Source organism: Sinohyriopsis cumingii, chromosome 17 (genome assembly GCF_028554795.1).
Source record: "Sinohyriopsis cumingii isolate HCF-2022 chromosome 17, ASM2855479v2, whole genome shotgun sequence".
Lineage (NCBI taxonomy): Eukaryota > Metazoa > Mollusca > Bivalvia > Unionida > Unionidae > Sinohyriopsis > Sinohyriopsis cumingii.
Genome location: NC_142977.1, coordinates 90251980 through 90279561, shown reverse-complemented (window position 1 = coordinate 90279561; position 27582 = coordinate 90251980). Strand labels below are relative to the sequence as shown.

The window sequence follows — 27582 nt, the reverse complement described above, 5'->3', positions numbered from 1 at the left end:
ATATTAGACTTGATGTGTGCAGACAAAGCGGTATATGAGGCGCCCTACAGTTTCGTATTTTGCCTAAGGTTAGATTTGAAAACTAAAAGAATTTCCCTGGTTTTCCTCACTGGTAAACCAGACTATCTGAAAAAGATATTGTGTTGTTAAATGACCATTTCATTTCCCTATAGTTTGGTGTATGATTAAAGTAGTGTAATTTGGGTTATAGAGTATAAGCTGGGACTTACTTCAGACTCGCTCCAGTGGTCATTTTCACTTCCTGGAATTCAAATGAAAATTGTATTTAAAAAAAAACAAAAACGAGCCGATAACTTTTTTTACTTTTATATATTTTATACTTCAGAAGCGGGTACGAAGGCAAAATTAGTTTTCCTTATCTTGGCAACAGCTAAAGATATTATACTTTAGACTAATCCAGGCACGTGAAATGAGCACGTGGGAGTAGCTATTTTGGATAGCCGTGTGCCTAGATCACGTACAATTTCCACAAGTACAAATTACAGCCAAAGTAAATGAAAACAGCATAGAGGTATGGAAACATTCTCTCCACTTTGCATGTTATAAATGCAAAGAACTTCACCTTACACCCGTCACTTTCTTAAAAGTACCTAATATCTGCAGAGCCCCCTCCCCTCCCGAAAACCTCTTTAAATATAACAAAGTGTTATCCTTTATTTTTCAGTTATAATTGACAAAGTCATAATGTACAACGTAATAATGTACAACGTTATAATGTGCAACGTTATAATGTACAACGTTTTAATGTACAACGTTATAATGTGCAATATTATAATGTACAACGTTATAATGTGCAACGTTATAATATACAACGTTTTAATGTACAACGTAATAATGTACAACGTTATAATGTGCAATGTTATAATGTACAACGTTATCATGTGCAACATTATAATGTACGACGTTATAATGTACAACATCATAATATGCAACGTCAAAATGTACAAGGTAATAAAGTACAACATTATAATGTACACCGTTATAAAGTAGAACATTATAATTTGTAACGTTATAATGTACAACGTTATAATATGCAACGTTATAATGTACTTATAGGTTACCGCATTTGTATGGGAAAATATGAACGAGATTTTTGGATGGAATATATATCCATCCGACAAAACGAGTTCATATTTTCCCATACAAATGCAGTAATCTTTTTATTATATCCTCATTTTCTTACTCAAATTAAGGCCTAATTATATAAACAAAATACACAAAAGAAACAACGTAAATGAATGTACGCCGTATTCCAGACTAAATACACTAGCGCAGATTCATATTACACAATAACATTAATGCGACCATAACTCCGCCCAGATAAAGTTGAACTTGTCGCGCGCTAGACATAAGTTTCGAAAGAAAATGGCGTTTTTGACTACTTAAAATTGAAAGTTGGACTCATATTGTGTATGAATGCGCATTGCTACAAGTTTTCCGTTTGATCTGGACTGAATAGATTTTGGTATTTGTGTCGATTCTACGAAATTTCGTGATTGTGGACTGGATTCATCTGTCCAAATTGTACATGAAATACGTCGGACTGAAGCAGCGCGGGAGAAGCGTGTTTACATCTGTCATTGACTATTTAAAATCATAATGTGGGGAAAATATGAAGTGTTTCATTTGCATTTATCAAAACGACGCTCTTGAATTTGATGTTTATTTCATTTTGAGTGCAGTAAGGAGGATGTAATTGCACTAAGAATATAGTCGAAATTACAGTACAATTTCGAAATGTGTTATCAAACTTGAGAACTCATGACATGGCTCATGTAATTCGGATTTGCAGAACTAAGAAATTACATTTTGAGGAAATTCAGAATGTAAAACTGTAAGTATATTTTTTTTGCCATTCTTATTACCAGCTAAAAGAGACAGTTTATGCCTTTATAACTTGCGTGATATTTGTAGGTACCAAGCAATTTTATGAAATCTGGCGTCTATCGCCAAAATCCAAAACATTGTATCAAAAAATTATCGCGGAATGTAGTAAAGCAGCTGGTATGTGGCAATCCACGAAACATCTGCTTTAGTTCATTCAGAAACAAATTTAATCAACCAAAACGGAAAGCGTCTGCTACACGAGTGTACATGATTTGTTTACAAAGTAGTTAATAATACACTATTGGGCACACGTGTCCTCTGCGTGAGTGTAATATGATGGTGTGCAATATCGTAAAATACTGAACGACTCTGGCAATGTAAAGTTAACGGAGAAAAAATGAGCATATAATAAAACGTTATAATATACAACGTTATAATGTGCAACGTTATGATGTACAACGTTATAATGTGCAACGTTATAATTTGCAACGTTATAACGTACAACGTTATAATGTGGAACGTTATAATGTACTTATAGGTTACTGCATTTGTATGGGAAAATATGAAGGAGTTTTGGGATGGAATACTGCACAAACTTGTGAGTGTATATCCTTCCAACAAAACGAGTTCATATTTTCCCATACACATGCAGTAACCATTTTATTATATGCTCATATTTTTAATTCTACCTAAGGTTTAATTATATAAACAAAATACACTACAAGAAACATCGTAAATGAATGAATGCCGTATTCCAAACTAAATACACAAGCGCAGATTTGTCATTACACAATGACATCATTATTAATGCGCACATAACTCCGCCCAGATAAATTTGAACTTAGTCGCGCGCTCGACATAGCTTTTGAAAGAAAATGGCGTGTCTAGTTAAAATTGAAATTTGCAGTCATATTGTGAATGAATGCGCATTGCAACAACTTTTCCATTTGATCTGGAATGAATATATTTTGGTATTTTGTTTCGATTCGACGAAAGTTTGTGATTTTGGACTGGATTCATCTGTGCAAATTATACATGAAATACATCGGATTGAAGTGGCGCGGGAGGAGCGTGTTTACGTCTTGAAATGTGTTTCTGTTTCTGTCATTGAATGTTTGAAATCATAACGTGGGAAAAATATGAAGTCTTTCAATTACAATTATCAAAAAGACGCTATGGAATTTAATGCTTATTTCATTTTGAGTACAGTAAGGAGGATGCAATTGCACTTATCATCAAAATTACAGCACAATTTCGAAATGTGTAATCCAGATTGAAAACCTATGACATGGCTCATGTAATTCGGAATTGCAGAATTAAGAAAAAACATTTTGAGGAAATTCAGGATGTAAAACTGTAAGTATATTGTATTTTGCCATTCTTATCACCAGATAAAGAAGACAGTATATGCCTTGTCACTTGTATGTTATTTGTAAGGACCCAATCTCCCGTCTTTTACATAATGTAGCTAGCCTAAATTCTTAACATTGTATCAACGCGGAATGTGCCAAAACAGCTGGGATTTTTGCAGTCCACGAAACATGTTTTAGTTATTCAGAAACAAATTTAAACAAACACAACGTAAAGAGCCTCTTACGAGAGTGTATATGATTTGTTTACAAACCAAAAGTGCTGACGTCTGCGTCATTGTTTGTTTACAACAGAAGTTCCTTTATTCACGTGAATGCTATATGTGTATTGTCGCGCGCGTTCAGTGTCGGGGAATATTGAACGATTCTGACAATGTAAAGTTAACAGGGAAAAAATGAGCATATAATAATTATAGGTTACTGCATCTTATGGAAAATATAAACGAGATTTTTGGACGGAATACTGCATGACACTGGGAGTGCAGTATATCTTTCTGACAAATCGAGTTCATATTTTCCCATACAAATGCAGTAACCTTTTTATTATATGCTCATTTTTTTATTCTACATAAGGCTTAATTATATAAACAAAATACACTATAAGAAACAACGTAAATGAACGTATGCCGTATTCCAAACTAAATATACAAGCGCATATTTATCATTACACAACAACTTTATTACTGCGCACATAACTCCGCCCAGATAAATTTGAGCTTAGTCGCGCGCTCGACATAACTTTCGAAAGAAAAAGGCGTGTCTAGTTAAAATTGAAATTTGGAGTCATACTGTGAATGAATGTGCATTGCAACAACTTTTCCATTTGCTCTGGAATGAATAGATTTTTTGTATTTTTCTAGATTCTATGAAATTTCGTGATTATGGACTGGATTTGCATGTGACAATTCAACATGAAATACACTGGATTGAAGAACCTAGGGAGAAGCAAATGTGTTTCTGTTTCTGTCACTGAATATTTGAAATCATAATGTGGGTAAAATATGAAGTCTTTCAATTGCAATTATCAAAAAGACGCTATGAAATTTAATGCTTATTTCATTTTGAGTGCAGTAAGGAGGATGTAATTGCACTTATCATCGCATTACAGTACAATTTCGAAATGTGTAATCCAGATTGGGAACCTCTGGCATGGCTCGTGTAATTCGGATTTGTAGAACTAAGAAAGTACATTTTGAGGAAATTCAGTATGTAAAACTGTAAGTATATGTTTTTGCCATTCTTATCACCAGCTAAAGAAGACAGTATATAACTTGTCACTTGTATGTTATTTGTAAGGACCTTATCTTGCGTCTGTTATATACTGTAGCTAGCCTAAATCCGAAACATTGTATCATCGCGGAATGTTGCCAAAGCAGCTGGTATGTGGCAGTTAACCAAACGTCTGTTTGAGTTCATTCAGAAACAAATTTAAACAACCACAACGTAAAGCGCCTCTATGCGAGTATACATTTGTTTACAAATCAAAAGTGCTGGCGTCTGCGTCCATTGTTTGTTTACAGTAGAAAGTAGTTCTTTCATGCACGTGAGTGCTATATGTGTATTGGCGCGCGGGTTCAATATCGGGTAATATTGCACGATTCTGACAATGTAAAGTTAACGGGGGAAAAAATGAGCATATAATAAAACGTTTTAATGTACAACGTTATAATATACAACGTTTAATCACATAACCGGTAAACAATGCTTATAGTGTGTGTAGTTTCATACTGTTGATATTATACATGCAAACATATCACTTATGTGATTCTGATTGGTCCAAATAAGCCCATGAAATTATTGTGCAGTATTCTCGTTACTGATTGGCTGCGATCGTGGGAAAACGTTTTTAGCCCAGCCTTGTGGAATGTTTTATTTTCATTTAACATTTTTGGCCGCCATTATTTGATTCGACTCGCGAAAGGGAATTGGGGAAAAAATGATCTCGTCTGTTTCAATATTGCCAATCTACCCCCACAGGGGTTTGTAATGTCATGCATAACATATCATAACATGAAAAATGGCACACATCCCAAGACAAAAACAATAACAACAAGTAAAACTACCGGTATTGCTTAGATGCTAACGAGGGTGTGAATGGGGATGGATGGGCGGTATATCTGTAGCATGGAATCCACCCTATATACCAGTTTGTTTTAAATGTGAACTTACTAAAGTAAATAAACTCACCTTTGTTCACAGAAGAATGTAGACATAAACCGGTCTCCCCAACTGACAGAACTTTATCCAACCACAGCATATTTACGCGGTAAATACGTGATGCAAGTCCTACTCAAAAAATATATTTCTTTGCGTCTTCTGTACAATCTAATGTTCTAAATCAAATACTGCAAATATCCGGTCACAAATACATTACAGTAAATATGTGTATTTCTGCATCCAGTAATCTTCTTTTCATAAAAATACTGCAACAATGTAATGTTTAGATGTGATGTGGAATTTCAAATACTGTCAATGTATTGTAAAGGCCAAATCAATACTATGCACCGTATCATAAATTCAATATTAAATCGTTATCCATTTGAGATCCTCTATATAATGTAAAATCTTATACAACTTTATAATGTACAACGTTCCGATTAAAGAGTCTGAGAAAGGTATAGTATTCGGAAAACATAAGAAGAAAAAAAAATCACTTGCAAAAGTCGATTATCAGAGAAAAAAACCTACACTTTTGTTATGGTTGTTTCGTCCTTTTTTTTGCCAACGTCGTTCTTATTAGATTTGTACTGAAATGAAAAAAATTGAACTAAATCACGCAAATGATTACTTTTCTTGTATATATTTGCAAGGAAGGGAACAGTCAGAAACAGCAAAAGTAACAGGAATAACTGAATTGACTAACAGACATTTAGCGAATTCACGTTCCAATATAAATTATTCAGCATCAATATTAATATTTAAAGGCATCTTAAATAACCCAAAGTGTTTTCATATGAATAGATTCTCGAAAGAAATGATAAAGAATCGAGACTTCTTAATCACCCATCACGGCATTTGATCTGTTCACTGTCTCCTGTAAGCTGAGCAAAATAAAAACTTACATTGATATAAGAATAGCAGTATGGCAGTGTAGTTTTTGCCTCCTTTGCTACCAGACGGTTCATCAGACACCCGTACTCGTCTCTAACCCCAAAGACAAGCTATCCTCCATGCGAAATGGAACAAAACAAACGTGGGCAAACAAGACTAAAAAGAAACTGCCTAATATTGTGTAAGGATCAGTACACCCTCAAAAGAAATAGGATAACTCGCCCACTCCGCCCGTCGTTTTTGATGAGGTACTTAAGAGTGGTCTGGTTAAACAGATGCTTCGGGGCCATAAGTATACGAATGGTATCCCAACTCAATTTATTTTACATAGCACATTATCGCGCTGCAAGAGAGGGGCAGCGCAAGTATATGATACGATTTTTAGACGCTCTTCATAGGCACAAAGTGAATGAAATTTACGATGGGAGGTGCAACATTATTGTGGATACATGCATCAGTCGTCTGATGAAAATGATGTTACTGTCGTATTCGATATGTCTCATTTCCTGTTACTGAGGCGAACTCCTTACTGACAAAATGTTTTTACTCAAGACCGCAGAAGGATTTCACTATTGGTACTCCGAGATAAAAGCGGTCAGTTATATGTCAAGGATTGATTTACAGCTTCGTGTTCGCCATGGAGAGTACGAGTGGGTGTGCTGCTAACAGAAAAATGTGGCAGTGTTTTTATTAAGTATATAAACTTCCGCGTGTGTGTAAATACGAAGCTCCGTGGCGTTGGAACGCAGAAGCTCCATGGCATCGGGACGCAACCTATGCCAAAGCGATCTTACTTGGGAAATATGGCCACAATGGTGTCAAAGTAGACAATATCCTCAGCGCTGAGCTGGTTATGCCGCTTGGACGTGACCAGGACGGATTCAAAACAACTGCTCCGTAAATTCACATTGGCGACCGCGTGATCCTGAACCGCAAAGACAGCAGCTCCATCAGCATTAAAAAGATTCTCCAAACGCTGAAAAATACACTAATGCAGGGTCGGGATGTGGCCAGGAGGAGGTCAATCTCTAGCCGAATCACCCGTTTCGTTGGTCCAGTTACACAGCAACACTTAAATGGGTCTTTGGTCCAGTTACATAGCAACACTTAAATGGGTCTAGCCGAGGTCTGTGATCAATGTGAAGAATGTAGATAATCGTAGTTCTGAGTGGGCCATTTTGTCGACACTACACCCGGCCAGCGACTTTCAAGACAGGCCTGAACAGCCAAACCCAAATAGATTTGCATTTCTGAGTGAAATGAAAGACTCGGTCTTGCAATACGTATGGATAAAAGTCTTGGTCTGCTGCTTAACCGTCAAGCAAGCAGTCGCATAAATAATATCAGTTCACTCAAAAACTGCTAGTCAGTCACGAGATTTACTGCGGCGGTCAAATCCGAACCTGGTAAAACAGTCAAATTAACTGCAGTGCTGCGAAAGATGAAAGTCCTGATATATAATCTAAGCCAAATTTAAATGCCTGAAAAATACACGAAGGCGCCTGATATCGGCACGACAACGCAAATCGAAGAACAAATTCCGTGTGGGTATTGTATGCTGTGGTTTGATGTGACGGTAAACAGAGCCAGTCATTTATCGAGCTTAGTGTACTCCAGACACAGTGGAGGTGTTCCTTCGATCGATGGAAGTCACAGAGAAATAGATTCAAAAGCAGCTTGATTAGCCAGCACGTCATATTATGAGGGGTAAAACATTCTTGAGTTTTCTGCAGCCAGTCACTATTGGATTTGTCAAAAACATTTGCTGACAAAGAGCAAAGCCCGTTCTGCTATAAAATGAAAGAAAAGTCATGGCTCCAAATAGTTTGTAATTACTGCCAGATCGAGAGGTTCAGCATAAAACGTATAAAATCTGCAGCTAAGAATTTATCCCAAAAAAAACCAACCAAATCCCCGTGGAGCTTCATTACTTGCGTGGGTACGATCACCACTTGATCATGCAAACAGTAACTACGGCATCCGACTCGCCGATAAGCGTGATCCTCAATAACATTTTGGCTGTGACAATAGCAGTTCATCTGTTCGATCCTGCTTATGAACACCTTCCTGGAGAAGTTAACGAGCAATCTGACGGTGGAGAACTTCAAAATCACTCGTCGATACTGCCAAACCAATCGGACATGCTCACCAAAAAAGGCGTGTATCTGTAGGAGTACAACGAGTATGACCGGACATAACATGCCGAAACTCAGCTGCCACAGATCGAAGTGTTTTCCTCGCGGTTGTCACGTGATGGTACTTCCGCACCTACAAGGACCATCCGTAGAAAGTCTGGTCTGCGCTCGAGTGCAAAAATCTCTTTCAGTGTCACGATCTGTATCGGCGCACGGCCGTGGTTTTGCTCGCCGACGTGTTTGTGGCATTTCGTGACACCGCTACATGGATACGTTGTACAAGTCCGATCCCGCCCGTTACTTTTCGTCATAGCATATGGGATAAGATGCACTGTTGTCCAAGACAAACATCGAGCTGAAATTACTCACGGACATTAACCAGCATATGTTTATCAAGCGATCACTTCCTAGCAAAATATCAAAGTCCAGCCACAGACACGTTCGTGCCAACAGCCCCAAAATATATGGTATCCCAAGAGCACTTACACGAGGACCACAACGATTATCCGCTGACTCCAGAAGACCTGTACTTGCGACTGGTCTTGCATGCCACCATGATCCATCGCGCGCTCAGATTTTGCCAGGAAGCTTGGATATCTCCACACATTCAAATAAAAATGGATCTACTCAAAAGGGCCACTAGTGACTTTGAGAAGCACATTTTTAAACTCAAGAAGAATGCCATGTTTGGGAAAGCCATGAAAAATATGAGCAAACGAATACGCGTTGATCATGCCCGTGAAAATAGCGAGTAGGATAGACTTAAAAGGTTCATTGAGGACTCAGCCTTCGAGTCCAGAAAAATCTTTGATGGAGGACTTGTTGCTGTTCAGAAAGAAAAAAAACCCACCAAATTCTCAAATGACGAAACCGATCTAATTGGGATCATCCATGCTGGACTTATTGAAGCTTCTCATGTACGAGTTTTACTACGACACGATCAAACCATTTTATCAGGATCGGGTTAAGATGTTGTACACATCACCGACAATGATGTGTACACGGACATCCACTGTATTCCACCAAAAACAAAAAAGTAGTTGGCAAGTTCAAACAAGAATGCTCGGGTAAACCAATTGAAAAGTATGTGGTACTGCAGCCAAAAATGCACGTGATGTTGAACATTCCAAGAACATTAAAAAGGATAAAGGCATTCCACGGCTGACTGTGCAGAAGGACGTCAAGCATGCACTGTACCTGGAATGTATTTGAGACCGCCGTGAGTTCGCACAAGATGATCCGATACAAGAACCATCACATGAGTGTATACCGATGCACCAAGACAAGTTTATCATTGATGGCATCACCACTCACGTGTTTGGTCATGCACTATTGCAAACGACACAGGTTAACGTGTCAACACAAATTCCGATGGTAATTCCGTATCTGCTTAAATGTCTTTCAATTCCTTTCGCACAAATGCACGTCTGGGAGGTATTGATCCATTGGCCGGTGGTAACAGGTTGGTTGTCTTGGAGTATCTATCCGTTCCGAAATGGTAAACATGTCCACAGACCTTACCGGGTCAGTGATACGATGATTGTGGCACACCTCCAACTCTCCAGAAGCATACAAATACCAAAAATGCTTGTCTCCGAGCGGTTGTAACTGTTTTGACTGTGAAATCATTTTCTGAGTAACTGTTACTGATTTGCGTTGAATTGCACTGGCTGCTGTTAATCCAGTCGTGCGTGTGAGTTCATTGTTCAAGGCTGCTATGACCAGTGGAAGTTGTGCTACCCATTCCCAAGTCTGCTCTGGCCTCATCAGTAATCAGTAATGAGATTAAATCATTCCATAATAGCTTGGTGACAATGCACGCTGATGTGCCCGACACATACTCGTGCACGGTGTTTGGCTAACATCGTAACCACATATTTGATAACCTTGTCAGGATCCACTTGTAACAATCGTGGCCATCTGAGTTGATCATGTGCATAAACGCACTCAAGTGCATCTGTGACACTGCCATAATCTTTGGACATCAGCTCCACTTTTTTGTGTAGGCTAGCCATGTCGAAATAATGAGCGCATATTGGAAGGTGCGTAACTTATCTTGTCGATCATGTGGAAGAAATGACAAATCAACTTGATGGACTTCATACGGTGTTTGCACATCAAACCAACAGCACAAAATCTTTCTGGTACAGGGAAATACATTTTCGCAGAGTATTATTTTGCCAATCATGTTCGAGCAATCCCATGAGTCACCATAGCTGCCTGAGCAAGGCTAGCCAAACAAGCCAAAGCCAACAAGTCCTCCATAACGGTTCCACAGCAGTTTCACCTCTCTAGTACCAATGAGGGCTGTAGCATATGTAGGATAATCTGCGGCTCTTTGCTTCCATTGTTTACTAATGGTTTACTTATCCCTGTCTCCATGGGGACTGTCCACCACCCAATGCAACCTTGGCTTTCATGCCTTCTTTAACGACCATCATGCCCTTCTCCCAGTTTTGGTTTCCATGTCAACGCACTCGCGCCCACGGATATCACTGATTGCCATATAAACAAAGTCATATCAGTAGCAAGCCGTATCCATGCAATTGATAGGTGCTTCATGGTATTTGACTAGTTGCAGTTAGAATTGAGTCTCAGATCCAGGAGTGTACCAGGTCCATATTAATTCTAGACTGGAAGGTGATTATCGCCCGGATATTTACTCCAAGGTGACTTTGGTAACTTTGTTGATGTGACCGAGATATCACCGCTGCTGTTTATTTTTTTTTCTTCTAAAAACTGGATCCTACAAACAGAACCTATTTATTTCACACAGAACACATGTCCCCGTAACCATCGATTTTCCATTATTATGTTTTTGAGCCCTTGAGTTAGATTCCTGGTAAGTGTTTCGGCACGACATATCACGCAATATGATAACATTATTGTATTGTGTATAAGAATCGTATTATCCATTTATATCACGCAGAAAAAAAATTCACAGATGACCTTTCCGTCATCGATTTCTCCATGCAAGCAACACCTAGACCAGCCAGGCATGGTGACGGAATCCAAAACTCATTTCAGGTACTCATCATTGGCCCTGCCAGATCTGGTAAAACTCAGCTGTTGCTGAACATGGTTTTACAATGGATCAATAGAGACCACTTCCATGCAGGTCTTAAAATGTACCCCTCCCTCACAAGAGATTTAGTTATCAAAGGACTAAAAAAAGGTTTGGATCAAATGGGTATACAGCGAATTTACTAGGGGTATAAAAAAAATATGTGGTTACCCAGTGTGAAAAACAGTCAGTGGGGATTAATTGTATCAATATACTACTTGAACCACAACTTACATGATTTAGATTTCAACGCCACTTCTACGATATCTAACTACTTTTGACATGGACCGTTCTTTGGGAGATCATGTTTGTCCCATGTTCCATGCCAAAAACTATGGAGAAAATTAGTGAAAGTATGCGAATAAATGTTATGGCCTTTATAGTCACCGGATATGCAGATAGATATAGAGCGGATCAATTGTATCAATGTTTTTTTTTCAGGAATTGGAATACTACTTAGTGGATTTTTATATAACATCTCTTTGTGATTGGCTCGAACGGTGGGAAATATTTAAGCAAAATTCATCTAAAGAGGGTTTTTTCTATTATAGAAAAAAGTCTTCATTCCTGTTTTAACTTCAGTCTATCCACTGTTGTGTTCAGATATAAATTCAGAGGAATTATTTCTTCAAATTATTTATTGAAACTACAAAGTGCTCATTGACTTCTAGGACTAAAACACTACTTTAGGATTGTTGAGGACTCGTTCAAAGACATTCTGGATTATATTAATGTGATACATCAAGACTCTTGGTACATCAATACAGACAAGATTAATGCACTTCATTCCAAATATTTTATACTTTTTTAATTGTGATAGAACATTTAGGTATTCATGCATGTATAATAATAATAATAATAATGAGGACTTTGTATAATCTTTAGAAGCTCTAAGCGTTTTACAACATTAGACAACACCTATAAGATATAAATAAAAAACAAAAAAACAACAAATTAAAAAAAACCATAATAATATTATTACAAAAACAAACACCATGAAATTAGAAAACTATTAAAAAATAAAAAACATGCTGAGAATATTTAAGGTAGGAAACATTATTAGGTCTTTAAGTTTGTTCTTGCAGTCAAAATAGTGAGTTTTGAGAGCCCTCTTGAATGTGATCACTGTATCTTGGTGTCTAAGTTCAGTGGGCAATTCATTCCACATTGCTGGGCCCTGGTATGCAAAAGAACGCTGTCCCTATGACTTTGTTTTCATAGTGGGAATAATGAGTATACGATTGTCAGAAGAGGAGCGTAAGTATCTTGCTGGTGTGCACACATGGGTGAGATCGGATAGGTATGTGGGACTAGAGTCCGACAGTGAAATGTAGCACAGAGAACAAATTTTGTGTTTGATTCTGGATCGAATGGATAGCCAGTGTAGGGTACTGAGCAGCGAGGAGGTGTGCTCTGATCATGGTACTCCAAGTATGATCCGAGCAGCTGTGTTTTGAACTTTTTGAAGTTTCTGGAGCAGATATTGAGATGAACCAGACAGAATTAAGTTACAATAGTCAAGTCTTGAAAGTACTAATGAACACACAAGTGTTTTAGTGGCATCCACTGAAAGATATCTGCGAACTGAGCTGATGTGTCTCAGCTCAAGATATGCAGCCTTGCATATGTTCATGACATGTTGGTGCAATGTGAGAGTACTGTCTAGAGTAACACCTAGGTTTTGTACTGATTGTGTGAATTTAATGTTGGAGTTGCTGATATTTATTGTTTGAGGTAAAGGATGTGAATGAGAAAGTCTTTTTATTGTGATCAGAGTGGCCTCAGTGTTATCATCATTCATCTGCAGGTTGTTACATGTCATCCATGATTTCACATCAGAAATGCACCTCTCTACACCTTGGATGGTAGCATCAACTTCAGTTGGGTGGCTAGATTTGTATATTTGGGTGTCATCAGCATACAGTTGGTGAGACACTGGATGATGATGTATGACACTTGAGAGCGACTGAGTGTACAGAATGAAGAAAACAGTCCAAGAACAGACCCCTTTGGAACACCACAACATAGATCAACTGGGCTGGAGTGTATTCCATTTGCAGATACAATTTGTGTCCTGTTGACCAAGTAGGACTTGAACCAAAGTAAGGCTGTAGACGGTGAAGTAATATATCATGGTCTATTGTGTCAAATGCTGCAGACAAATCAAGGAGGGTGAGGACTGTAATCTTTCCGCTATCCAACGCAGAGAGAATGTCATTAACTACTTTTAGAAGAGTAGTTTCAGTACTGTGGCAAGGGCGATATGCAGATTGTATATTGCTAAAAAGACTTTGAATTTCGATGAGATACAAGCTGGGATAGAACAACCTTTTCTAAGATTTTTTTTTTATATGAATGGGAGATTAGAAACTGGGCAGTAGTTCTTTAAATCATTATGGTCTAGTGTTGGTTTCTTCAGCAGAGGCTTTACAATGGCAGTTTTGAAAAATGACGGGAATTCCCCAGATGAGAGAGAGGTATTAATAACATCAGTTAGTGAAGGCAATACTGGATCTAAGCACTCAAGCAGCAGTGATGTTGGAACTGGATCAAGTTCACATGACTTTGGTGCACTCTTCATCAGGACTGTCCGTACGAATTCCATAGAGACAGGTTCAAATGCTGCTAATGGTTGCTGCTCAAATTCTGTATCCCAACTGTATGGTGATGACGAGTCAATTGAAATTGTGGTGTTAAGCTTATCTCTAATGGTTTGTACTTGTCACGGAAGAAATATGCAAACATGTCCAGAAGGTCGACTGGACAGAAGGTAGTTGGAAGTGGTATTGATTTGTTCCTGGACATTAGCTTGTTAGTAATCTCGAAACTCTTTGCAGATGGAACTTTCCATGATCTTAGTAGTGTAGTGAGCTGATTTCGCTGCATGAACTATATTTGTGACATTCTTCTCAGCGACTTCATAAATTTGCTTATGAATAGTGAGTCTGGTGGAAAGCCAGAGCCTCTCAGCTTTACGGCGGTCTCTTTTACTATTCATACAAGCCGCCCAATTCGGTCTCGACTTTTTTTTTTTAAATTAGTGCAGTACCAGTGAAATGCTCAAATGAGTTGACATTAATATTTTTTAGGATCCTCTGTTTCGTTCACTTCGTCGATTAATAATCACTTGAAAAAGTCTACATTTTTTTGAGCTAGCGAAATTAGGGAGTACCTTGCCGGCGGCTGGCATCTTTTATAATTTGATTAATGACTATTTCTAGTTAACCGTTTAAGACTGTACGATACATACTCAATGTGTTTATAGCCCCTGATCTTTCATTTGTATACATCATCGCATTTAAGTTTTGATTTTTCTCTTCTTTATTTCTTTGGTACATACACGTTGACTGCCCTATCATGCGGTCTACCTCGGTAATATTGTAAGAGTGCATAACATGGTTTCCGAACCATTGCTATGAGCGACAACATAAACAAGGTAAAGGTTGGGTCGGCATGACGTCACAAGCTTAGCGACCTCCGCCATATTGCCAAGGTGAAAACAAATGCTTAGTAACAGTACGGTACACAGGCACTTGATTGGTGAGTGTACACATTAGTTTCCACAGTATCAAGTGCCTGTGCAGTACAGTAGCGTTAGTTATGTTTAGTTTACCAATATTTTTTTTATTATTTCTGTTTTCTCAATTTCTGTGCTGCGTAGTCTTCTGTACAAGCTGGATATAAAACAGTCATACAAAATGATACATATAATTATATTGTTATGAAGAATATACAATATATCAATCAAAAAAAAAAAATTACACAACTTTATATAGTACATTGGCATTAAGGCCATTAGGATAAGAAGTATCTAATTTATGAATCCAATAAATTTTTTTTATGAGTCTACTCATGTCACCGTGCATAATATATATTGGCATGAAAGAAAAATCAAGTAGAGAGTGATTATTGGTGTTAAAATGTGTTGAAATATTAAACGAAAACTGAGGATCTCTATTAAAAAAAATTATATGAAAGCTATGATTATTCATTGTTTTAGAAACGTGTTGAAGTGTTTGTCCAACATATTGAATGTTACATTTTTTACAGGTTATCAAATAAATCACAGAAGTTGATATGCAGCTAGTGTTATCATGTAGAGAAAATACCTCTTTTGTATTAGCGCTACTGAAAAAAGTATAGTCAGAGCTTCTTCTGACCCTTGCCACCCCAGTTTTTGATATTTGGACATTTATGTTGGGGTGTGTTATGTTTGCATAGAATTTAAAGCGTCTGTGTTGTTTTTTTTTATATCCCAATTATGTTATAGACGTAATATATTTTAGGTTGATAAGGGTGGCAGTGGTGTGTACGTGTCACGTACATATTTACACGACAATATACGCCAATTAGTGTCAAGGCATTTTGAAGGCTGTGTGTTATATAGTTTGTATATTGTACACTTTTATAAAATGACGAATATAAATGCAAGGATCATAAGATCAGTTCGCCATTCATGCAGTGTCTCACATTTACAAAGAGACGCTGAATAGCGATGCTAATGCACGATATTTACAGAAACTTAAAGTTGTGGAAATTAATGATTGTCCTTATAAATTTCCAGCAAATATTTGGGTAATTAACCCAACAAAATGGCCTGAAGTGGCATGGCCTGATGTTTGCAACTGTCTTACAGATACACCTGGTAAGTTTGCTTTTTAACAAAATATTTACTGAAGTAATTGTATACCTTTTTCTCAAAAATATTTTTCTTTCATTAAACCATATCAAAATCTGAAATTTTCAGTCGGTATTACCTATGATCCTAATTTTTATTTAAAGTTCTCATTAATTTATATTTTTCCATTATTATTATTCTTTAATTGTCCTATTAAACTTTGATTAATAAGCACTATAAGTTGTATATTTTTCAACCTATGTACATTTATCCACACTGTATTTATAAAAAGTATTGCAAATCTTAGGCATATCTTAAAATTTTGTTTAAATGTCACCGACACGTTACTGAAGCTACTAGAATAATGGCAGTCGTTTTCACCTCGGCAGTCATAACTATGCACCGACAATGCCCGGATATGAAAAAGTGCCCAGATTCCCGACCCACCTTATGTGCCACGAAATACAAAACTGTTTTTCTTCTTTTATTCTTGGGGCAATACCAACGCCATGTAGCAATGTGTAAAATATAAAGTTGGTAATTTCTATAAATAATCATTGTGAAAATTGACTAAATATATACATGCAATATTAGCTCATCTTGTTTGAATATTCCAACAAAAATTGTAGATTCTGTGGGTTTTGCTAGATCTGTGGGTTTTGTGAGCTGTTGGTTGTGGGTTTTGTGGGTTTTGTTAGAACTGTGGGTTTGTGGACGTTGTGGGTTTTGTCAGGAGTATATAAGGCTTTGTGGGCTGTTTGTGGGAATTCAGTCAGCTAGCAGCCATCAAATCAGGTACATCACAGTTATTGTGATTTTTTTTTAAATTTTTTTTTTTAGTTTATTATAGAGTTATGTAACTTTAGGCAATATTTTGGACAGTAAATTTATGTTAATGTTTATTTAAGTAAAAAATCATTAATTCCTTTCTCTCTTCTAAATTATATGCATTCTAGTCATTTCTAATTTATTTTTTACAAGCGAACTAGATATTGTTTATCATTTGTTATTTGAAACTCAGTTATATGGTCAAGTAAGTGTTGTCCTCACAGACCAATACTTTTATTTATTTCTTTATTTATTTTCTTTAATTAATTATTTTTATGAAGCTAAAGGCATACAAAGAAGTTTCTCTACATTACAAATATATAATTCCTTTTCGTAAATTTTAGGTCCAACAAAGTTCTCAGGGAAATAGAATGTACATGTATAAGTCATTGTGAGTTTTTTTCACTGACTTGACATTCTAGATTCAATTCAGCAGTACTTGATTATTCTAGCAATCTATACAACATAAATTATGATTCTATTTTACAATTTACAAGTTGTCTAAGTCATTGTGAGTGCTTTCCTCACCTACTTGACAGCCAATTCACTCCCATCTATATTATTCACATCAAATAAGTATTATGCTATAGTTGAAGTGTAAAGTCAGGCAAGTGTTTTCCTTGCAGATTTTTACATTTCACAATTACAATCAAGTCATAGTTTCACTTCTGTAGTAAACTTTATTGCAACTAAATCCACATATGGTAACTCTAATATAATGTTCATTCATCAGAAGAAGTAATATAATGAACTAATAGTATAGTGCTAATGTGTACCCTGACCTTGCATGAAATTATCATATACCATACTGTACCTCAAAACAATGATAATATTTTGGCTTAGTATAAAAACAACAAGACTGTCATGATTATGAACTGACTTTATTCACTGTTTCTTAATAAAGTCTGGTGGTACAGCGGTGGGATCTGCAATTTTAAAAGACAGATCCTGATATTCAAACCCAGGTCCAAGAGAAGTTGCAGGAGAAGGTTCCGCTGGAGATACTTTGCTGATACAGAGCTCCAAACAAGCAAGTCTGGGTATACTGCACCTTAATTTGAGCTGTTGTTTCTGTCATGGGTAAATGGAGGAATCAAAAAGCTCAGGGGATGAGTCAAATGACTGTCGAGCAAGACCAGATCCAAAACAAAGGCACCTCATGTGAAGTAGAAACGGATGCTGGATGCAGATTTCCAGTGGAATTGGCAGCTGAAGATCACAGTGAATTTGGTGGGGATGTCACCTCTGAAAAAAGACGACAGGACACATCAGGAATGAAGAAGATTTAAATGATAATAGGGCAACTAATATTGATTTTAATGCAGGGCAAAATAGGTCATGTGAAGCTAGTGAGAGAAGGTCAAGAACATTAAGTACATCTGTCCAGGTGTTGCCAGACACCAGAGAGTGGCAGAGGAATCTAATGTGTGCTGACAAAGGCGATGTTATTGGAGGAAATGCTAAAATGGCCAAGGAAAATTCTACAGATCTGACTGGGAACATTGTATCTGCAGAAAGTCCTGCAATGCAAGGGTTTATGAAAGAGGTATCAGGGACAATGCAGAGTATAGAGAATGTATTACAAGGGTTGGTGGCTAGAGCCCAGTCACCATCTTGTGGAAATATTCCAGCTGGGGAGTCTCAAGATTCAGTTATTGAGACACGAAGAAGAAATAGAGAAGTACATTCAACAAGGACACGAATGTCACGGATAGTGAAGGTATAGCTGATGATGGTATGAGTTCATCAGATGCTGAAATGAAGGGTATAGTTCGGGCATTTCCAGATCTAGTCTGAATATGGGACAGGATACAAGTTTCAGAACTGCAAGGAGTCATATTGTGTGACTTACTGCATTTACAGGGAAAGAATCATGAAATAAATGGATCAACAGGTTTACAGCAATAGCTGATAGGCAACACTGGACCAATGAGCAGAAACTGGACAAGTTATTACCAAGCCTGCATGGACAGGCTGGGGACTTTGTATTCAGTCAGCTTCCTAGAAAGACCTTAGGAAATTTCAGAGCACTAGTGAATGAGCTGAACAATCGCTATCATACTGTAGAGACGACAAAGACTTACGCTGGGCAATTCAGCAGAATGAAGCAAAAACAAGGAGAGCGTGCAGAAGAGTAAGCTGCAGAGTGAAAGCGGCTGTATGACAAGCCACATCCTAATAGAGACACAAGAGCCAGAAGAGACGATTTACTTAGAAGATTTTTAGATGGTCTGTATGATGACAGAGCACGTTTCCAGGTAGAATATGTCAAGGAACCAAATGTCATTGATGAAGAAGTGTGCCATGGAGTAAATTTTATGCAAACCAAGACACGCCTCAATGTCCATAAATCTCCGCAAGATAGAACGTTTAAAAAGATGACAAGAAGGACTACACCACAGGGAGTTGAGTCAGATTTAGATGTTGATTGCGAATTAATTGAGGAAGATGAGTACAAAACAGGTGAGCATGTATACTGGGTTCCAGTAAAGAATGATGGCATGAAGAAAGCACAGAATACAGTCAAGGGTGGACCTGCTTCAATAAAGGCAAGAAAAGAAGATACGATGGAAAGTGAGAAATCTAGCAAGAATAAATCCCAAGACAAAGAAATTCTGCAACAGATAGTTGATAAAATAAAGAAAATTGAAGATGGGTTGAAGAGGATACAGCAAAACAATATGTCCACATTGCTATGCAAGTGAGGCAGGCCACAAATGCAAACTTACCAGAAGAGAAATGAGGGGAATGGTCACAATCTAAACTGTTATAGTTGCTGGGAGGAGAAAATTTTTTCAAGAGACTGCCCAATTAAGCACATAAAACTCTATGCTGATGGAACGAGGTCAAATCTGCAAACTGGAGAGCTCACTCTTCAAGGGAAATCAGTCACCAATCCTACTGATTGCAATTCTGATGCTTTAAACGAAATAAGACTGGCTCCAAAGGGAATAAGTGCAGACCCATTAGACAAGGGCACGCATACAGAAGATAATGTTCAAATAAGTCCAGATTTATCAGACAATGCATCCCAAAGTATGATGGAACTTACATTAAGGGTTGAATAGAAGGGGTAAAACTGATCTTTATTGCAGATACAGTGCAACAAAGATTATTATTGCTGACAGAATTTATAAGCAAATACCCAAGGAGAAACGTCCACCATTAAAGAAGTCTGGGACACTGTTAAAAGAATTGGGAAAAGCCACACTTCATCTAGAACTGGGACCACTGAAACTGGACAGGGAGGTAATAGTCACAGAAACTGAAGATGAAGGACTTCTTGGAACAGACATACTGCAAAATGAAAATGATGGACCTGTCAACATTTTGCTAAGCAAAGGGTTAATTAAACTTCATGGTGTATCAATACCATGCATACAGACTGGACTTAATAAAGATACAGTGAGAAATAAGAACAGCAGATGATTTCATCATACCAGGAAATAGTGAAGCAGTAATAGATGTTTTTGTGGATAGGAGGGAAGAAGATGGAACTGCAAAACAAAAAGAATTTCTGACTGAACCAAGCAAAATTTTTACAGATAAATATTCCCTGATGCTCTAGTGGACACAAAAGATAAAGCCACTCAGAAGCTCAGCCCAACAGCTGTATCTATCAAACAGGACACACGCGTCAGACAAGCATACAGACATGATGGCATTCAAATGACACTCTTTGACACCGAAGTTACTGAAGAAACTGTAAATTTTAACCAAATCTGCAGAATCAAAAATCAATTATTAGAAAGACAATGTCTTAGTGGGATGAAGAGTAACTTCGAAAGAGTGGATGTGAAGAGAATGATAGCTGCATTGTACCAGAACACTTATGAGATTTGTATGAGAGTACTGTTGTAACAAAAGGCCAACAAGAATCAAATGTAATAGCAGATTTACTTAATAAGTTTGCAAATACTTTCTCCAGAGATGACAATGCTTTAGGATTGACAACACTAATTGAGCACAGCATTGACACTTAAGATGCAAAAGCCAGTCAAACAATCCCCAAGACGAGTGCCATTGGCCTTCACTGCAGAAGAAAAGAAAGCAATACAAGAATGGAGGATAAAGGAGTAATACAGAAATCAACTTCACCTTGGGCATCACCCATTGTGCTGGTTAGAAAGAATGGCCAGGTTACACCTTGCGTAGATTACAGACAATTGAATGCAGTGACTGTTAAAGATGCTTTTCCTTTACCCCATGTGCAAGATTGCTGGAGTCCTTCTCATCACTGGATCTTACCTCAGGGTATCACCAAATTCCAGTAAGTATGGACTCTACGAATACAAGACCATGCCCATGGGACTTACTGTCTCATTTACATTGATGACGTCATTGTTTTTGGGGAAAACGTAGAGGAACACGTCACGACTTGAAAAAGTTTTACAAAGAATACAAAATGCTGGATTAAAATTGAAACCAGATAAATGTCATTTACTACAAAATGAGGTGGAATTTTTGGGTCATATTGTTAGCAAGGAAGGAGTAAAATCTTGCCCTAGGAACATCATGAAAATACTAGAATGACCGATACCAACAAATGTAACAGAGGTACGACAAATATTAGGGATGGGAAGTTATTATCGCCGTTTTGTGAAACAAAATTCTAAGATTGTACGCCCTTTGGTGGAACTGACACACAAGGGGAAATCTTTTCAGTGGATACCATTATGTGATAAAGCATTTGAACATCTAAAGACAGCACATACAAGTCCAGATATCATGGCTTATCCTTTATCTACTCGTGAGTTTATTCTTGACATCGATGTCAGTGATGTGGGAATACGTGCTGTTCTCAGTCAATACCAAGATGGGAAGGAACGAGTGATAACCTTTCCCAGTTGATCTTTAAACTGAGCAGAAAAAAACTACTGGTCAACTGACAAGGAACTATTAGCAGTACGTTATTTTGTTGAGTATTTTAGACAATACCTTTTGGGCAGAACCTTCAAAATCAGGACAGACCATCAAGCTTTAGTTCGGCTGTTCAAACTGGAAGAACAGAAGGAACGGATAGCTATATGGATTGAAATCCTATCAGCATATAGCCATATAACTTTACAGCGGAATACCATCGCGGCACCAACCATGGCAATGCAGATGCTCTCAGCAGGTGTCCTAATCCACGTGATTTTAACTGTGATGATGTTGATATGATGGAGCCTTTGCGTCGTGGACCACGCAGGAAATGTAGGAAAAGAGAAGACAACATGATGGGATATTTCTCAGCAACAAACAGATTCAATCCTAAGCAGGCAGAGGGTCTTCAGATTGTTAATTTAGAAGAAACTACAGATGACTTATCAGGCAGCTGACAGCCTGACCTTTTATGACATAGAACAAGTAATGGGTTCCAATCAGGCAGAGGGTCCGATTATCAGGACTGAACAAGAAAGTGAGAATTTTAGAATTGTGAAAACCAGAGCTCAATAAAGAAAGGATTTAAAGACAAAGTTAGTCCCTGAAGAGGAGAAAGAAGTTCAATGCAGAAAAGAGAACAAGTCAGACAGTTGGGTACCTTGGACTGGAAACTACAGCATGATGAAACTCCAACAGCTACAAGAAGAGGATGAAGATGTAGGTCCTATCATGAAGGCAAAACAAGAAAATAAACAACAATTGAGTGCAGAAATTACTGCTTTGAGTCCAGCAACTCAACATTATTGGGTATTATGGGATATCTTAGAACTGCAGAATGGGGTTCTGTTTAAGAAGTTCATCAGGAAAGATGGCACTGGAGAACATTTACAATTCATTGTTCCTTGGGTACTGAGGAGGGATATAATGTTTGAGATGCATGACTGTGTTATCTGGACACTTAGGAATAAAGAAGACACGTGAGAAAACCCTTCAAAGATTTTACTGGTACGAAATGCAGTTAGACATTAAGAACTGGGTAATAAAATGTGATATTTGTGGTGCAAATAAGAAACCCAACAAGAACCCAAGAACACCACTGGGTAACATGGCAGTTGGTGCACCATTGGATAGGTTGGCAACAGATATTTTGGGGCCTTTACCTCAGACACCTAATGGAAACCAGTACATTTTGGTTGCAACTGATCATTGTACCAAATGGGTCGAAATATTTGCAGTACCTGACCAGGCTGCCGAAACATGTGCACAGAAAATATTGGAGCAGGTTATTAGCAGATTTGGATGCCCTTTGACCATACATTCTGATCAAGGTCGGAACTATGAAAGTGAAAATCCAAGATGTAATGGAATAGTAGAGAGGTTCAACCGTATTCTTTTAAGGATGATCAAAGCCTATTTTAGGGGAGAGCAAGAGAATTGGGATTTGCACTTAGGTTGTTTAGCGGCTGTTTATCGAGCAAAACTACATGAGTCTAAACGTTTAACACCAAATTTACTGAAGATAGGGAAATAAGTATGGTTCCCTGCTGAACTTGGATATGTGCAGAACCAGACAATAGGAAATTTCACAAGTTATGGTGAGTATGTTGATCTGATTAGAGATAGGATGCATCATGCTCATCAGGTTGCCAGAAAACATTTACAGTCTGCAGCAAGACACCAGAAAGATTTGTATGATGCCAAGGTGTCTCTGAGTACTTACCAGCCAGGAGATTTAGTATGTTTAATAGCAGATAGTAGGAAGATTGATGTGTCCCCAAAACTGCTGAACATGTAAGATGGACCATATTTTGTCAAGCAGACAATAAGTTTTTTAAAGTACTTGATACAGCTGGATCTATATGGGAGAGAAAACCTTGTTGATCACAGCAAACTGAAGAAATATACAGGTGAAAAGCCCCCCAAGATGGATGGTGAAGGCTTCCAGAATGGCAGTCATGGAATCAAGAACTGGAAAAGAACATTAATTTTTAAAGACAGTTCATGAACATTGAGACAGCTGATTGTGAAGTAGTAGTATGATGTCAAGTTGGAAGGGTTAGTGCAAGGACTATAAATTTAAACTAAACAGGGTTGAAAAACAATACTACTACTACTAATAATACTGATTATAATGTTATGGTCTAAATATTATCAAGGTCAAAATATTGGCACAGGCATCTCATTAAATTTACCATTTAAAAAGATTGTTTCTCATATTCTAACCTTTATACTAGGTCTATGTATTTTTTTGGTATCTTTATATATTTTATTCAGGGCTCACCTCATTGATGACACATTATCCGTTGGCATTGTCAAACTTCATGCCACATACAGTTATTTTGGCCAGTACAGACATCCAACCAATGTGTTTCAGGTAGATGTGTGCTTCTAATGACATTTTTTTCCCCCTCTGCATTGCATTTTATTGGCATATATATTATTGTTGTAAACTAAACTGATATTTGATTTTAAGATATCATGCATGCATAACTGATTTGGCCCACTGCTCTTTAGTTTGCCAATTATCTGTTCAACTTACTCTGAAATATCATGCATTGTAAACTTTAATTTTAACAGTAAATTATCAGTCAGTAAATTTAATACATTATATAAATATTCAGCTCTTCTAGGATTGCTTATGTCAGGATAGCAACTTGAGTTTTTATATTAACACATTTCCTGTTGAAGGGATGTTGAACACTTCAAAATAAGTTACCTCATACAAATGTAAAATATATTTATTTGGGTACATATGATCACAGTAAGTATGCAAACAGTCATATGCACTTCAGTATTGAATACTTAAAAATTTCATTTCAGTATTATACTTGAAGTTACTGAATTTTTCTTACTGTGCAATGTATACTTTATAATAGTTTAGAATAGGGAAACAAAACTTGTACCCATCATTCCGGTGGCCTAGTGGTTAAAGTGTCCGCCTCAGATGCGGTAGGTCATGAGTTTGATCCCCGGCCGAGTTTTACCAAAGACTTAGAAAAATGGTACTAACAGCTGCCTTGCTTGGTGCTCAGCATTAAGAGGTTAGCGTTAGGACTGGTCGGCCTGGTGTCGGGATAATGTGACTGGGTGGGACATCATGCTAAAAGTCTGCGGCATGTTGCCCCAGTGCTAGACATCACTATAAACTGTCACACTGCAGACATCATAGGGAAATGACTGAAAAATTGTTAAAGCTTTGTTAACAATCCAGATCACACACACACAAAACCTGTACCTAGAATTGCCCTCAAGCCAAATTTGTGTATCTATGTTCTTAAACATTTCTTTGTTTACAAAGTACTTGTACTTGAAACCTGTGTCATCTATAGGCTTGGAGTTTAAGATATTTATAAATATTAATGATATAAGTGTTGAATTACAATATATATTGTTTATAGTTAACTTGAGTAATTTAATTCCATGTTCTTGTTCTTGAAGATTACTACAGTACTTTCCATAAAATTTAAAGCATCAGTTTTCTGTATAAAAGTGCCCTCAGTGTAAATTTTACGAGTGTTGTGAGGACACTAACACTCTTGGCAGGGGGTATTGTAATAACCTGCATTTCGTGAGTGAGGTATGCATGTGTGTATACTATTCATACAAGCCGCCCAATTCAGTCTCAATTATTTTTTTAAATCAGTGCATTACCAGTGAATTGGTCAAATGAGTTGACATTAATATTTTCTATAGTCTGATAATACAAACCCATTTGTTTGTACCCCCCTACCTATTTAAATAATGGAAACCTTTAGTGTGATAAAAAGTGCAAGGAACTTAGTCAATTCATTCATTGATTTATAGTTTCTAACCTGACTCTGAGTAGAGTGGCCCTAACACCATCATCCTATGTGCGTTTCATGCTTAACTGAAGTTTTCATTGTAATAGACGGACATGCTCGGATCCATTTCCAGTTTCTGGACAAGTCCATTTCTAGCAAAGGGGTTTATCACGACTATAGAAGTATATACATAAGTCGTCTGCTTCTGATATTTACAATGTCGAATCAAGCAAAGGAAAATAATGACAACTACAAATTTGCTTTTCATGTGGATTTAACAAGCGGTTTAATTTCTATGTTCATATATGCAGAGGGATATAATTCCAAATTCTCAACGTTATGTAGTTTACGCAACTATTCAGCAGTTACCGAACAGGATGAACTACATCATTTAATATGTTATCTGATGGAAATAAACTAGCCTACAGTGTACGTAATATGGTGCCGTGTTAGTATGGAAAGTCCGTTAAGCATGAAATGGTGCAGGGGGTGCCAGCATTAATGTCATTCTGGTCACAGTCAGGTTAGAAATTATAAATCATTTATTCAATTGAATTAGTTCTGTGCACTTTTTATCATGTTAAACATTCTCGTTTTTGAAATCGGTAGGGGGGTACAAACAAACGGGGATGTAGAGTCAGACTAAAGGATCCCTGTTTCCTCGATTAATAGTTATATATAAAAAATACAGTAAAACCTGTAATGAGAGACCATTATGTTTTGGCAGAAGGGGTGGTCTTTCAAGACAGATTCTTCTGTACTTTATTTCCTATACTATAGTTAGTATACTGTAGTCTACATGTTTTTGAGCTAGCGAAAGTACGGAGTATCATGCCGGTGGCTGGCATCCTTGATAATTTGATTAATGATTAATGATTGATTTGATTAATAATGATTTCTAGTTAACCGTTTAAGACTGTATGATACATACTCAATGTGTTTATAGCCCCTGACGTTTCATTTGTATACATCATCGCATTTAAGTTTGGTTTTTCTCTTCTTTATTTCTTTGGTACATATACATGTTGACTGCCTTGTCATGCGGTCTACCTTGGTAATATTGTAAGAGTGCATAACACGGTTTCCGAACCATTGCTATGCGACAGCATAACATGATATGTGCCGCGAAATGCAAAACTGATTTTTTTTTTTTTTTTTTCTTGGGGCAATACCGTCGCCATGTAGCAATGTGTAAATATTAAGCTGGTAATTTCTATAAATAATCATTGTGAAAATTGACTATATATATATATATACAAGCAATACGAGCTCGTGCTTGTTTGAATATGCCAACAAAATGTTTAGGTTTTGTGTGTTTTGCTAGAAGAACTGTAGGTTCTGTGGGCTGTTTGTTGTGGATTTTGTTAGAACTGTGGGTATAGTGGGCGTTATGGGCTTTGTTTGATTTGTGGGCTCTGTTGGTTGTGGGTTCTGTGGGTTTTGCCAGGAGTACTTAAGGCATTGTGGGCTGTTTGTGGGGGGTTCAGTCAGCTAGCAGCCATCAAATGAGGTACACCACAGTTATTATGAGTTTTATTTTATTATTTTTTTAAAATTTTGTTTTGTTTAGTTTATTATTGAGTTATGTAATAAAAGGCAATGTTTCGGACAGTAAATTTATGTTAATGTTTATTTAATTGAAAATCATTTTTTTTGTTTTGTTATTTTTTAAAATATATTTTAAATTTCTTTCTTTCTTCCAAATTACATGCATTCTAGTCATTTCTAATTTATTTTTACAAGCAAACTAGATATTGTTATAGCATTTATTATTTGAATTTCAGTTATATGGTCACATGAGTGTTGTTCTTACTTACCAATACTTTTGTTTATTTCTTTATTTATTTTCTTTATTTAATTAGTTTTATGAAGCTAAAGACATACAGAGAAGTTTCTCTACATTACAAATATATAATTCCTTTTCTTAAATTTTAGGTCCAACAAAGTTCTTGGGGAAATTGAATGTCTAAGTCATTGTGAGGGTTTTCTTCACTGACTTGACATTCTTGATTCAGTTCAA

At 37.1% G+C, this 27582-nt stretch overlaps 1 protein-coding gene and 1 long non-coding RNA gene across 2 annotated transcripts in view; both read right to left on the bottom strand.

The window, feature by feature from the left end:
* The window catches only part of LOC149779399 (aquaporin-11-like), a 46386-nt gene extending 31617 nt beyond the window's left edge, over window positions 1–14769 (bottom strand). Inside the window, exons 1-3 of the mRNA XM_089940064.1 lie at window positions 14719–14769; window positions 5907–5965; window positions 231–262 (exon numbers count right to left, since the gene is read on the bottom strand). The gene's annotated coding sequence lies outside the window, so the exon portion shown is untranslated. The remainder of the gene's footprint in view (window positions 1–230; window positions 263–5906; window positions 5966–14718) is intronic.
* A 3010-nt stretch (window positions 14770–17779) lies between these two features.
* Window positions 17780–27582, bottom strand: part of LOC149779397 (uncharacterized) — a 33898-nt gene continuing 24095 nt past the window's right edge. The window contains exon 2 of the long non-coding RNA XR_016415646.1: window positions 17780–18159. This is a non-coding gene — a long non-coding RNA (uncharacterized LOC149779397). The remainder of the gene's footprint in view (window positions 18160–27582) is intronic.